This window comes from Sander lucioperca, chromosome 18 (assembly GCF_008315115.2).
Source record: "Sander lucioperca isolate FBNREF2018 chromosome 18, SLUC_FBN_1.2, whole genome shotgun sequence".
NCBI classification, from domain to species: domain Eukaryota; kingdom Metazoa; phylum Chordata; class Actinopteri; order Perciformes; family Percidae; genus Sander; species Sander lucioperca.
This window is the reverse complement of record NC_050190.1, coordinates 19,922,963-19,936,884: the sequence shown is the minus strand read 5'-3', so window position 1 is coordinate 19,936,884 and position 13,922 is coordinate 19,922,963. Positions and strand designations below refer to the sequence as shown.

The following is a 13,922-nucleotide window of genomic DNA, read 5'->3' as shown; positions in this document are numbered from 1 at the left end:
TATGGGTCTACTAGAGTTGATCGCAAGTCCAAGTCTCTGCTAGACTGGATTCTTGTCACCCACCTTGACAGAATCCTAAAATCAGGGGTGTTACCAGATTGTCTCAGTGACCACTCCATTGTTTTTTGTGTTTGGAAAATCAAGGTACCCCGCCTTCCACCAAGATGCATTAGGGTAAGACAATGTAGAAATTTGAATAGTGAGCATTTTATTCAAGATTTAACTTACATAAATTGGGACAGGTTTCCGTTAATACCCTCTGTTGAAGATGTTTGGAACTTTTTTTATACTGAGCTAACTGATGTCATTAATAGACATGCTCCTTGGAAATCAGTTAAGGTAAAGGGTAGACACTTACCATGGATTCATGATGATCTTATTAGTCTTTTTAGACAGAGAGACAAAGCCTGGGAAATATATATCGCTTATCAAAGGACTCTGATGACTTGATTTCATATAAACCTTTACGGAATACATGTACAACCAAAACCAGAAATGCTAAATCTAAGTACAATAAAGACTGTTTAAATAATGAGTTTAATAACCCCAAACAGTTTTGGAATAAAATTAACAGTTTAACTAATAAACCCACTAAAAACTAATTTTCTCATATTAGACTCAATAATGAAAATCTCACTGATTCTTCTACAATTGTCAGTGCTTTTAGCCAGTACTTTTCTTCTATCAGCAGCTCAGTTCTCTGATTTTCCCTATCCTGAAATCTTACCACATAACCCTATATGTCATAGTTCCTTCTCCTTTAGCAGAATTCACCCGGCTGATGTCAAGCAGGTTATTTGTGGATTGAGTTCAGGTAGTGGGGCTAGCCCAGATGGTTTGGAGATTAAGTTTATTAAAATTGCCTCTCATGTTCTTGCTTATCCTATATCTGACTTGTTTAACCTCTCCTTATCCACATGCACAATTCCATCAATTTGGAAATGTGTCAGAGTTACCCCTTTGCATAAAGGTGGCGACCCTTCTGACCTCAATAATTACAGACCCATTTCCATCATCAACGGTATAGCAAAGTTGTTTGAAAAGCTAATTTTTAATCAGATATCCCAATATGTAAATGACTTTCATATCCTATCTCCACACCAATCTGGATTCAGACCAAATGTTTCTACAACCATTGCTCTTATGAATCTCACCAATGATATATTCTCTTCTTTACATAATAGCATGCCCACTGGTGCAATTTTCATTGATCTGACAAAGGCTTTTGACATGATTGATCACTATCTTCTCCTTGACAAACTTTTTGCTGTTGGCTTCTCTAGACATTCTTTACTATGGTTTAACTCATACCTTCACAACAGATGCCAGTGTGTTTCATATAATGGTTATCAGTCTAAATGTATAACTATTGAAAAAGGTGTACCTCAAGGCTCATCTTTGGGGCTTTTGTTATTCTCTATTTTTATTAATGATCTTCCACAATCCTGCTCTACTTGTCATATTCATTTATATGCAGATAATACAGTGATCTACTCCTCCAAACCAGACATCTTACATATTGAGTATTCACTAAAGGCTGACTTTGATGCTGTTCAAAAATGGTTTTCACATAACAAACATTTACTTAATAAAAATAAGTCATATACCATGTTGTTTGGCACTAAATTTAATTCTCTTCACCCAGTTAATAAGTAATTTATTATTAATTTAAATATATTGGTCTCTTGCTTGACTCTCAGCTTTCTTTTAAACCTCATATTGATTCAGTTGTTAAGAAAATAAACTGTAGCCTGAGAATACTATATCGTTCTTTCAACTGTTTTACACTACAGGTCAGGAAAAGGATTATGTCACAGCTTCTACTACCAATATTAGATTATGCAGATGTTATTTATCAGAATACCTCTGAAACAAATCTTATCCCTCTCAATGTAGCCTATAACAGTCTCTGTCGATTGGTTCTGAGGTGTCCTTATAGAACCCATCATTGCCTGATGTATGAGTCGCTTCATTGGTTAACACCTAAATCTAGAAGGCATTCTCACTGGCTGCAGTTTATTCTTAAATCAATTTTCTTTAACTATCCTCCTTATTTAAAACAACATCTAATCCCATATAGATCAACATACAATCTGAGACATGCTGAGTACCTATTTTTCTTTGTTCCCAGAATCTCCAAAGAAATTGGACAACGTGCCTTTAAATTTAAAGCGCCATCTGATTGGAATACCTTGCCCACCTCACTTAGATCAATTACTTCATTTTTTTTTTAAGGCATCTGTCTTTAATTATCTACAATTAACCTGCTCTTGTTTCTAACTTGACATAACACAATTCCTGGTTTTTTATTAATTATTATTATATATTTTTTTGTGTGTGTTGGCTCCTGTTTGTGCATCTACTATAAATAACAGCACATTTGGGATGTATGCAAATTGACTGTGTTTTTACTTGTGTGTATATGGGGGGGGGATCAGTTGGTGTTGGAGCAGTTAGGCTTGGGAGTGCTGTGTGTATGTGTGAATGTATTTTGTGTTTTGTATTCACTGTTTAATTGTTTTAAGGACCCCCTCGAAAATGGTCAGGTCTTGGTCAGTGTCCGTCAGCGCCTGATACCAATGCACAAGGCACCCTTTAGCATCTGTATGGAAAGCACCCCTGCTCTCAGAGCAAATGCTCGACCACATTTCTGGAAGATGACGTAGTATGAAGAGCGACACTGGTATGGTATTACAACCCGGTCTTACGGCAGTTCGTGAATGGTCACGTTATTTTGATCTATTGATTTGTGTACAGGGAAACAATTTTCTTTGTGTTGTTTGACCCATCCACCACCCCAACCAACCTCCTTACGTGAATTTTCGGCTTTTTAATACTACTTGCTACCATAATCGTGCTGTTATCACGTAATATGCTTCCCATTCAAATACATTACTTTAAATTTCGTGCTCACCAACACGATAAGAACCAGAAAAACGTGTCCCTGTACATAAATTAATAGATTAAATAAAGTCACCATTTCACGAACTGCCATGAGACTGGGCTGGGTATTAATCCTTGTGTTGTCCTCCGGGTCCCAGTGACCCGAAGGACAACACAAGAGTTAAAGACCAAAACTCTGCATAACAAGTAAGGTTGGTGTGGTGGATGGGTCAAATAACACAGGACTTTCACCCAGGAGATTGCGGTTTTAAGTAGTATTGTTTGAATTCACAAAGTCCCTACAGTGTGAGTATGTGACGAGTTGGGATGAGAATGTAGTTTTGTTTGAATTCAAAACGGGATACCCAGAGCGTTAAAAAGTGGTCAGGTCAGGGGTCCTAGGTGCCCAGTCAGGGGTCCTGACTAGGCACGTTGAAAAAGTGACGCCAAGGGGTCCTGACTGAGCATGTTGAAAAAGTAACGCCAAGGGGTCCTAACTAAGCACGTTGAAAAAGTAACGCCAAGGGGTCCTGACTAAGCACGTTGAAAAAGTAACGCCAAGGGGTCCTGACTAAGCACATTGAAAAATTATGCCAAACGGATACCCAGAGCGTTAAAAAGTGACGCCAAGGGATCCTGGTGAGTTAGGAGTGAGAATGTCGAAGACATAATGCCTCTGGCCACTGCTGTCGTTGATGCGGAGGCATGAAAAACATTTCTTTAAAAGATGAGTCGAAGAAATAATGCATGTTCACATCTGGAGTTGTTACTCACTGATACATGCTGCTAATTAGCCGTTGCGTGATGACTTGACATTTGAGATGAAACTAAACCCATCAGCTATAAAACATTCAAACAAAAAGAGTGATGTCTTATTCTTGCCAGATGATCACAAAAGCAATTTTAAGTTGTCTGACTCTTGACATGTGTAAGTGTATGCCTGAGTCTGTAGTGCTTTGGTCTGTGACGCCCAAAGCTGTAAAGACTCAGTTCACACAGGAATAAAGAGAAAAAACCTTAAACCAAACATGACAACTCTCAGCAGTGTCAGACAGACAGGAGGAGGAAAGAGTGGAGCTTTTACATTCTGATGACGAGTCAAGCTTTCATCTTTAATCTCACAGAAGATGCACTGACTGCTCCCACATTTTCTCCCCAAAACAAGGAATTAAGAAGTTCAGATCACTGATTATATGCAACACTGGTATCAAACTGCTAAGTCTTTTCCACAAGTATTCTGTTCTATTATTTAGAGAATTATTGTGGTGAATACTACCCTAGAGGCTTCAAGATTACACTGCTGAAATTGTACTCATGCGTTATGTATTATTGACACAACAATTTGAATTTCTATTTCTGCCAAAAAATGCAATTTATTACATACATAATTTCCTTGCCAAGCACATTTTGCTCTGGATCACACATTTCATTTTAAATATCAAGCGTTCAACAAGTTTAAAAAAAACAAAACTTACATTTCTCTCTCTCTTCTGGAATCTTTTGAATTGTAAATTTGGCAGATCAGACCGAATCAGACGGGAATCATCGTCTCTTCTCTTTGTCTGTGTGACTGTATTTGTTAAGACATAAGAAGAGTTCAACAGGAGTACAATGCAGGACAGTGACTTAAATGTAGTTGCACTTTCTAAGAGTGCTTTAAAGAACTATAATGTCAACACAGTCATTCAGGCAATTTAACACAAGATTACTGACTTAATAAAGATACATACATTACAAGACTCTCCTTTGGCATCTTAATTTTTAAAAGAAACTATGGCATATAACTCAACTTACAGGTCCATTAATCACGAAAGTGCTTATTTCACACTGCCAAGTCCTTGCACTAAAATACATCTATGTGTTATTTTGGCATATTTAAACCTAATTCATTAACTATTCACACCTTCATTTTGAGATACTTTTCATAATCTACAGAAAAATGCTTTTTCACCAAAGCCTGGGGGCCATTTATTATTTATGGAGCAGATATTTTAAATATGCATAGACTGAATTATGTGCAGCATGTGTTTTATGGTACAGTTTACACCAAAGAACACGTCATGCTATAGCAACAGAGATTTCTTGATGTGCAAGGTCACACTTGCACAACACTTCCAAATCTCTATGCAGAGCTCATGTATTTTACATTAGGAGCATTTTCAATTAAAACACACCCAGTGGAGTCACATGTTACCTCTTGCATGTTCATGGCCGGTAAGCAAACACACTTTATTCATGGAAGAAGTCTGTTTGCTGATCTGATACTACATCACAACATCACTGCAGTTTAACACCAAAGGGGACAGACTAATAACAAAACCAACTGAAGTATAATACTCCTAGGTTTTAGATTTAATGTTTGCTAAATTCACCATCTAGATAAAAAATAACAGAACAACAGATTAACAAAACAACCCTAACTGACTTCATTCATTAGAAAGACACACTCATAATTTTCAATTTAAATCTGTATCGTATAATACTACAGTCAGGGAGAGGAGAGTCTGTTATCTTTTAACAATAAACACATTTTAATTGCCTATTGTTATGTCCATCCAGTCACACGTGAGGCTGAAAAACGCTGTGCGTTGTTTTAGCATCAAGTTAGTGAGATACATAATTTCCCCTTTCCAATAAACCTCCCATTTAGGCTAATAAATAATTTCTTCAAACTATAACACTTTTAATCATAATGTGTATTATAAAATAATTAATTTACAAAGAGAATATCAATAAATACAAACGCAAATAATGATTAAATCTAAAGAAAAAACGCATTATGCCAATAGAAATGGCTCATGTGCATGCAATTAAAGTAATTGCCATGCACCCCCACTCTGTGGAGCGCCTCTCTCTGTAGGAGCCGGAGGGTGGAGTTGATGCTCATCATGTAGATTGAGCTCACCTGTGCTGATTACACAGAACACTATATAAGCGTGTGGCCTTCAGTTTGTTTCTTTTTGTTTCCTGGCTTACACCCTTTTTATTTGGTTGTGTTTGGGTTGTCTTTTATTTATTTTCTCCTAGTTAAGTGAAATACACCTATGTTAATGACAAGTCATTGAAGACCTCTGCCAATTATTCTACCTTCAGCAGTGTTTTGACACAATGTTTTGGATTTAAAAATCTGGCTGCATTAAAACCATATGAACGGGTGCGAACAGAAAGTCTGTGTCACTAAATTATGTTGATTCTTTAGATCATACAGAATTTAAGACTGCTAAGAAGAAAAAAATCAAAGCTGTTCAAAAGGTTATGTTTTTGACAGGTCAGAATATATTTTTCTGAATGCAAGCTGAAAAACAACAATTTCATTTCAGATTTTCTGCTGCAACGATGCAGTGTTCTTTATCTTGACGTGGTTAAATGTAGTAACACTTGTTACATTGCTTTGCATCAAAGTAATGAGGGCAGAGTTGATGAAAACGAGGCTTATGTGGATTGACAAAACTGCAAAAATATAAAATACTGTGTATAAAAAGAAAATGGCTGGGTACAAGGGCGTAACTTTGAGTTTACCATTGAGGGGGTTGAGATCTCCACTTTCGAGCAAAATGGAAATTTTGAGCATATCAAACACTTAATTTCCTGCATTGTGGTTATTTTTCTGCAACTATTTGTGCCTTTTCTGCAGCAATTATGGTGCAAATGTCTTTATTTATGTAAAGGAAATTATGAGGTTTTGTTTTTTTTGGGGGGGGGGTTGCACTGGCCAGTTTTGATTTACTGGGGGGTTGTAACCCCCCCATCCCCCCTGTAAATTACGCCTATGGCTTATAATCATGCACCTTTTTTATAGCAGAAGATTTGTTGTCATAAAATCACTGTCATTATCAAACCAGGGGAGGTAGTGTATCTGGGGAGCTTTATACAGCTTTTGTAAGAAAGCTTCCTGACTGGGGTTAAATGAGATCACCACTCTCTCTGTGCATCTGTTGCTGGCATCAGCTGCCCCTACGGCTCCATCCATGCCTGCTTATTCACTGTGCAATACAGTTACATTTTTGTTGTAGGGAGGAAGCCCTTAATTGAATCTCCACTCATGTAAGACATGGCTCAGGGTGAGGTGCAGCAGGGGTGGCCCAGTTTTGCACCCACACTTATATATCTAATATACAGAACAAGCAGAAACACACTGACTGGAGATGAAAAGCTCTCATTTTAGCTCACCCATCGACTACATCTCTAGCTGTTGCTGTTAAACTACCCCATTTTGATCATTCTAATTCTGGATCCCTGATTACATTGGCCAACATTTGTGGATAAAGATCATTTGAAGTCTCTTTCTGTCTTTTTAACAGCATCAAAAGCAAGTTTCAGCACAGTGAGATGCTTCCTACTTGTAGAGACTGATCTAATGTTACAGTAAAACAATGGATGAATATATCAATCAGTGCTACAGTTATTGTAAATCACTCTGTGTAATAGCAACTGCATCTTCCACAGCTTCTTTCTTTTCATTTTCTTACTGGGTAATTTGTATTCCCATATTTCTGCAGCGCTCTCCTATATATCTGATTAATTTCTGTTACAGAGCTAAAGCAATCTGCATGACCCCACATACTATGAAATATTTACACTTACAATGATAGCATTTGGCAGATGCTCCTATCCACAGTGACTTACACAGTAGTGCTGTGTCTTTCTGTACTGTAAGATAACTCCACTGGGAAATGTGACTGAAAGGTAGCAGGAGCTATTCAGAAACAATAACCAGATGGAAGGAATTTCTCACTCTAACTTTGAAGTAAACATGCACTCTATGTAGACAGAATGATACTGTTCTGCTCATTGCACAGTATTTTACATTGTTTATTAAAGATATAGTTTGAACACCTTTTTAATCAAATTCCAACAACTTGGATTCAAACACAGAGCAGACATTTTAGTAACACTCTTTAAGTATCAGCAAAGTTTCTCCACTAACTTCTCTCTGTACTGTTATAAACCTTTGTGTGGAATATATCACCAGATGTTCTGTAGGTTTGTTATTAATGAAAATCCAACCACCTTTCTGATCAGCCAATCAAACACTGCAGTCTTTCATGTGTGTGTGTGTGTGTGTGTGTGTGTGTGTGTGTGTGTGCCACCCTGAGCTGGTGCTGCAGACCCCTCTGAACTACAACTCTTCATGTCAAATACAAATTCAGCACAACACATTTCAATTTCATCAGAGCCTTTATCCCTGTAATGTTTGATTTTCTTTTTTCTTTTGATTGCTTTTATATTTTTTACATATAAAAGCACCCTTACAATTATTTCCCCCTTGTTTCCTCTCTTGTGTAATAGCCTGGTAGCCGCTGTCACAAACTGTCAATCTCATGGAAAAACATGATTAATTACCCCCTTTGTTAAAGCTGTAGCCCTACTAATTCTAAGCAGGTTTTGAGTTAGTATTTCTATTTACAATAGAAAAAATAAGTAAAATCAAAAGTTAGCTACCTAACCCTGTCCAATGAGTGAGCTATCAGTCCATATTAAGTCATGTTTACTCCTTTTGGTTCATATAAGCCATTAATATTGATCTCAGCTTCTATAGGATGTTAAAGCTCCTTCAGTCTAAATACTGTTTCACTATATTCTACTTCTTACTGTATGTGGCACTTACAAGTGATTTAAAGGACCAGTGTGAAGGATTTAGGGGATCTATTAGCTATTAAGTTTTTTGGATTTCATAATTTTTATTGCCATATTTTGGCCCACAAACTTGTACGGTAAGGAAACTTCTCACTCTAGCACCTGCCTCAGGGTCTTCATGCAGGTTGCTGTCCAGAATCATCTTCTGTTGCAACAACAGTGTAACATAACCTACTCTAGGCTGTAATATTCTTTCTCTTCTAATATCTCTCACGTCACCACCTCTCATACTGTATTAGTCACAGACTGCTTTGCTTAGAAACACATTATTTAGCAATGTTTGCTGATTTCCAAAAGCAGGACTTGAAGCTCTGCGTTGTGACTTTTAAGAGTGAAATCTCACCAACTTGCAACTCCTTATGAACAGGCTGGCAGGCTTTGCCCTGTTGAGTTTCCTGAATGCAAACCGCACAGAAAAAAAGTAAGCGTGGTTGAGGATGAGAAGAGGAACATGTTCTTGCATTAGGCCCAATGTCTTTGTTGAAGCCTTGATCAACTCTGTTGTATCTTCAATGTGTAAATTGCCATCAGCATAACAACACAACTGTTGTAAAATGAAATTACTGTAGCATCTCACCGCCTGTACTGGTGTAGCTGCTACAGTACTTATACCGCTGCAGGTTGGCATCAGCATTTCTGAATAGTTGCTGTATGTATTTTCCCTGTGGGAGGAGGGGGTCGGTGGGGTTGTTATGAATATGTCACGCGAGTGCCATGATGGCCTAGTTACAGTGTTATACTGTAACAGTTCAGTAGTGCTACCTCACTCTGCATGCCCTCAGTCCTGAATTAATATGATGTTTACAGTATGTGTGTCCATGTATTTATGTAAGTGCGCACACGCACATCTACAAACAGGAAACAGGATCACTGTAGTGTGACATATCCAGGAAAGACATATTCATTAGTGTATGGATAATGTGACAAAACACATGTACGCAAAACAGCCAAATCATAGGTGAATTATTCCATTGCAAAGAAAACAAATGTTTGTCTGTAAGCTGGGAGCATCACATAAAAGACTCTGTGAAATGTGTGAAATTAATCAATCACAGTGTATTTCTCCACCACTCATGCATACCAGAGGGCATTCCAAATGATTTCCATATGTAATACAACTGACTGTACCTTAAGTGCCTAATTCACAATCTGAACATTAAAATGCATACACCAGAAATGAGAAGTTCGTGGTCAAATTTGCTTTATATAAAACATAAGAGCTGTGGAGCATTAAGCACAGCTAGTAAGCGCGGCTAGTATGACACAAATAGCTGCTATAAATCTGTATATGTAAAATATCAGCAGCAACACATTGTACTTTAGCACAGAGGAAGGGTGTGATTTACCTTTTGAGACTGAAGTACAATAACTGAGTTCTAATAGGAAGGGTGTCAGATAATCCAGTATACTAAAATGCTGTATAGATACAGTCAGATTATTCAAGGGGTGTGGCTACATACTTATATTCTGCCTTTGACTTTGAAGGGTCTTAGGGAAACAATATTTCTTGGGGAGTGAAGGTACATTATGTGTGCTATAACCTCAGGTCTGTTGCAGATTGAACAAGAGGTGAGGGAAAGAAGGAGAGAAAGGCCTGTCTGAGCACTGTCATTCATTTCAGGGCAGCTTTCTTTGAACAAACCCCAAGGTCAGACTGAAAGAGTAGGGCCCAGTGCAACAAATCAAATCAAAAGCAGGTTTCGCTTTTGGTGTAATTATGGCGGCATTGTTTGAAGTCACTAGGGTTTTATGCTCGAGGTGAAAACTGACATAAATTGTGGAAAAGCTACACCAGAAATGATGTTGTCCAAAATTGGAAAACAATCTAAAAAAAAACACAAAAAAAAACTCTACAATTATATCTGATTCATTTGTGTTCAAACCAACAAGAAATCATTCTTTCTTCCCTCTTTCTGTTTGTACTCACATGGGTAATTTTACTGAAATTGCACCCAAGGATGGAAACATTGTAATTGACATCTTCTGGCAAAGCTGTGCTGGAGTCTCAAAACATAATCATACAGTTTTATTAGTCTGTTTAGCATGCTAATGTTTTCAAAAAATGCATAATGATGTCAATACATTACAGCAGCCGTGGTGATCATAATTCATGTCCGCTTCTTCCTTGATAGTGTGTAATCAGCTGCTGCCATTCAGCAATTTGCCAGCTTTCACAAAAGCAGAGCAGCCGCACACTGTTTAACTCACATCATTTCCACCTGTGTTTTCTTTTCATTAAAAGAATTGCTCATGAGTTGAATTTCAAATTTATTATTATAATTGTACGTGTGCTTCAACGGCAAAAATGTCCCTATGGAGCTTTTTTCAAAGATCAGGGCTGAGTCAATATCCAAAGTTTTACCTGAAATCATAGATCAGTTCAATCGAATTTCCCCGCTGGGGATCAATAAAGGTGTATCTTATCTTCTCAATACAGTGGATGAAGCTGCTTTGAAATTATCTCAGGATGAGTGAAGAATAGATTATGTATATGGTAATACATAATTCATACCTGCTGAATATGAGAGGCACAGTTATATACGAAGCACCATACTGTTGGGGGGGTTAGGTCCATCAGGGAAAGATGTTATTACTTCATACTTGGCTGTCACAGTCCATTAATTGTCCCTTTCATTTTTCCCAGGACTTCTATCAATATGCAATCAGGATCATTTCAAGTGCAAAACAGCTGGGAGATGTTTGTTTCTACTACCCCCCCAATCTAACCAGTAACTGGCATTTCAGTAATCCTTTACGGTTAGCTCTCAGTTTTAGCACGGCACATATGCAGTTTGCAATGATAATGGCAGCAGATTTACCCCTAAAAAAGTTATTTTTAATATCGTTGTTTGATTTCAGACAAATGATGACAAAAAACAGCTTATTCTTGTCAGTGACATTTTCAGGCTATAATGACAACTGATTACAGATAACAGATTGTATAAGCTATCACTAGGTGGCAAACTAAGCTTGCTGAGTTGGCTAAAAACTGACTACATTTAAATGCACATGATATTCGGTTTTTTAAAAGACAATATTCCGATGTCTGCTGTTGACATGGCTCATAAAGAAATTAATATTACACTGATATGCCTGTGTACATGCAACTTTGCAAAATAGGATTTTTTTCAAAGCTTTCCACCGGTGGCAGACTTGTTTAACCGTAGGAACACAGCTTCCCTCTTTCATTCCTTCAACCACCTTCTTGAAAAGGTTGCTGTTGGGATGTTTGCGCATATCCAAAAACCTTTTTGATATCCACGGCTTTCATAATGTTTAAAGTGTGTTTCTTCTTTCGACCAGAAATGTGGGCTTTTCTTTTGGGCATGCATCTCAACCCCAGCCTTGCAAACTGTTGGCTAGATGGTTTGTGTTAAACAACCTAGGAATGCATAGAGCTTACCCTAAACCATAAACAGGCAAGAGGCTTAACTGCGGTAAAAACCCTGATTGAGACACGTATTCTGAATGCGCTGTATGTCCAAATAATGCTTCTAAAACCCAAATAATACCGGCATTTACCACGTTTTAATCGGAAAATGCTATATTCTGAAAAAGGCTGTTTTTTACATGAGATATTATTCAAGACATGACATGTATCACATTCGAATTATTGTCATATTCTGAATAATAGTGGAATATTAGTGTGCATGTAAACACACTCACTGTCTCAGACTGACTTTTTAATGTTTCCAGTTGACTCTTTTTAAAACGACAACCCTGTAAAGGGATTGTAAATATGCACTTGTTGGCTACATACATGATAAAAGATTGAGGCTAAAGTTAACAAAGCAGGATGTGACCAAATCCAATAGAGTGCAGGACAGAGCCATTAATATTAGCCCACTCTGATAATCTGTAACCCCACAAAATAATATAGAATGAAAAGCCCTCTTGCATTTTTGGTTTTAGACGGGAAAATAAATAAATAATAAAAAAAACACAATCCAAACCTTTATTATATACTGAGTTTCGCTGTCACACTGTTTTTAACGTTCAGAGAAATCCAAAGCTTGACAGGCCTGCAGTGCCTAGTTACAGCTGCTAAGTTATGATTGGACAATTGCTGCTCAGAGAGGGGGTATCAGAGCCACAAATAGATGCCTGCAGCTTCCTGGTGGTTAGTCAATTGTTCCCAATGAGAGCATTAAGATTTTACCAGGAAGAGACTAAACTTGAGGCTGCTGATTTAACCCGACCACCTGCAGCTGCACTCCACTATCAGCAACAGCTAGAATACATAAACCGTTGTTTTGGAGGAAGATGTAAAAATCAATCATCCAAAGCAAACCAACCGAAATGCAGAACATTGTGTTTTTGTTCTGAATGCTCGCCTCCAGTGTATTCTATGTTCTTTCTCTACATGCAGTGCATCCATTAAGTAAGGGAAAACCATGAAGTGGCCCTGCTATGAAAAGCAAGGTTACATCACTTTAATGCTTTTGGTACATTTTCCTCAATAAAAGGGTCTACTTTTTAATGCTGCATACCTGCCCTTCACAGCCTTTGAATGTCTTTGAATGCTCCTGCTGGCGCTGTGAAGTCACATATTAATATTGTACAGACAAACACACAAAACTCATTTGCACTCACTGTGGAATGCTTTTTAACATTATTCTGCCAATTTTAGTTTGATTTATCTGAACGACGGTAGAATAGACATGAAGAGACAAAATGTGTAGGTAAAGAAAACAAAGAATGAACAACACTACACACAAGTGCAAGAAGTCTGGATTTTTTTTCACTATCTCAAGACTATTGCTTTTATATAAAACCAATTGCTGAAAAAAGAAACAGACAAAACACCAGAGGGGAAATGAACTCCGAGAGATGAAAAGGCTGTTGTACCATTATTACACACTTCAGGTAAGCCTCCACGATAGAGACCAGGAGATTCATACTTTAAAAGGGGAAAGTCTGGGCATGGAAAATGCACAGTGAGAAAACATGATTATGTAATTGAATTTTTTATGCAATTGAGAACAAAGATGGTCTCAATATAGGCCTTGTGGTGGCTGCTGCGTTTAATAGGAAAATAATCTCAAATGTGAACTATTCAACTTGCATTTCCATATCTGGCTTCATATCAGCGTGTAGTGGTGCACAAACAAGTCTTCTAGCTATCTCCAACCAGACTTTCTCCTAACATATGTCACTTAATTTGTCCAATCGTTTTATTTGGACCTTTATGATCAAAGTAGCTTTTGCAATTAATTCTGAAAACTACAAATACATTAAAAATCATCTCCTCTGATTGTATTGACTTTCTGGCACTTGTTGTGTGTATCATTTGGCACCAAAGTAAACCAAAAGTGTATTTGCCAGTCCTGTCTGTTCCTGGTGTTGTGGGTAAATGCAGATTGCTTTGTTTTTGTTGAGGCTGTAAACCACCTCCTCCATCC

General features: G+C 37.6%; 1 protein-coding gene across 2 annotated transcripts in view; it reads right to left on the bottom strand.

Moving 5' to 3' along the window:
• Nucleotides 1-13,922, bottom strand: part of LOC116057631 (uncharacterized protein C14orf132) — a 33,261-nt gene that overhangs the window by 15,937 nt on the left and 3,402 nt on the right. The window contains exon 2 of one of the 2 annotated variants that reach the window (XM_031310178.2): nt 4,359-4,453. The exons of the other annotated variant lie outside the window; for it this stretch is intronic. The gene's annotated coding sequence lies outside the window, so the exon portion shown is untranslated. The remainder of the gene's footprint in view (nt 1-4,358; nt 4,454-13,922) is intronic. 2 annotated transcript variants of the gene reach the window in all.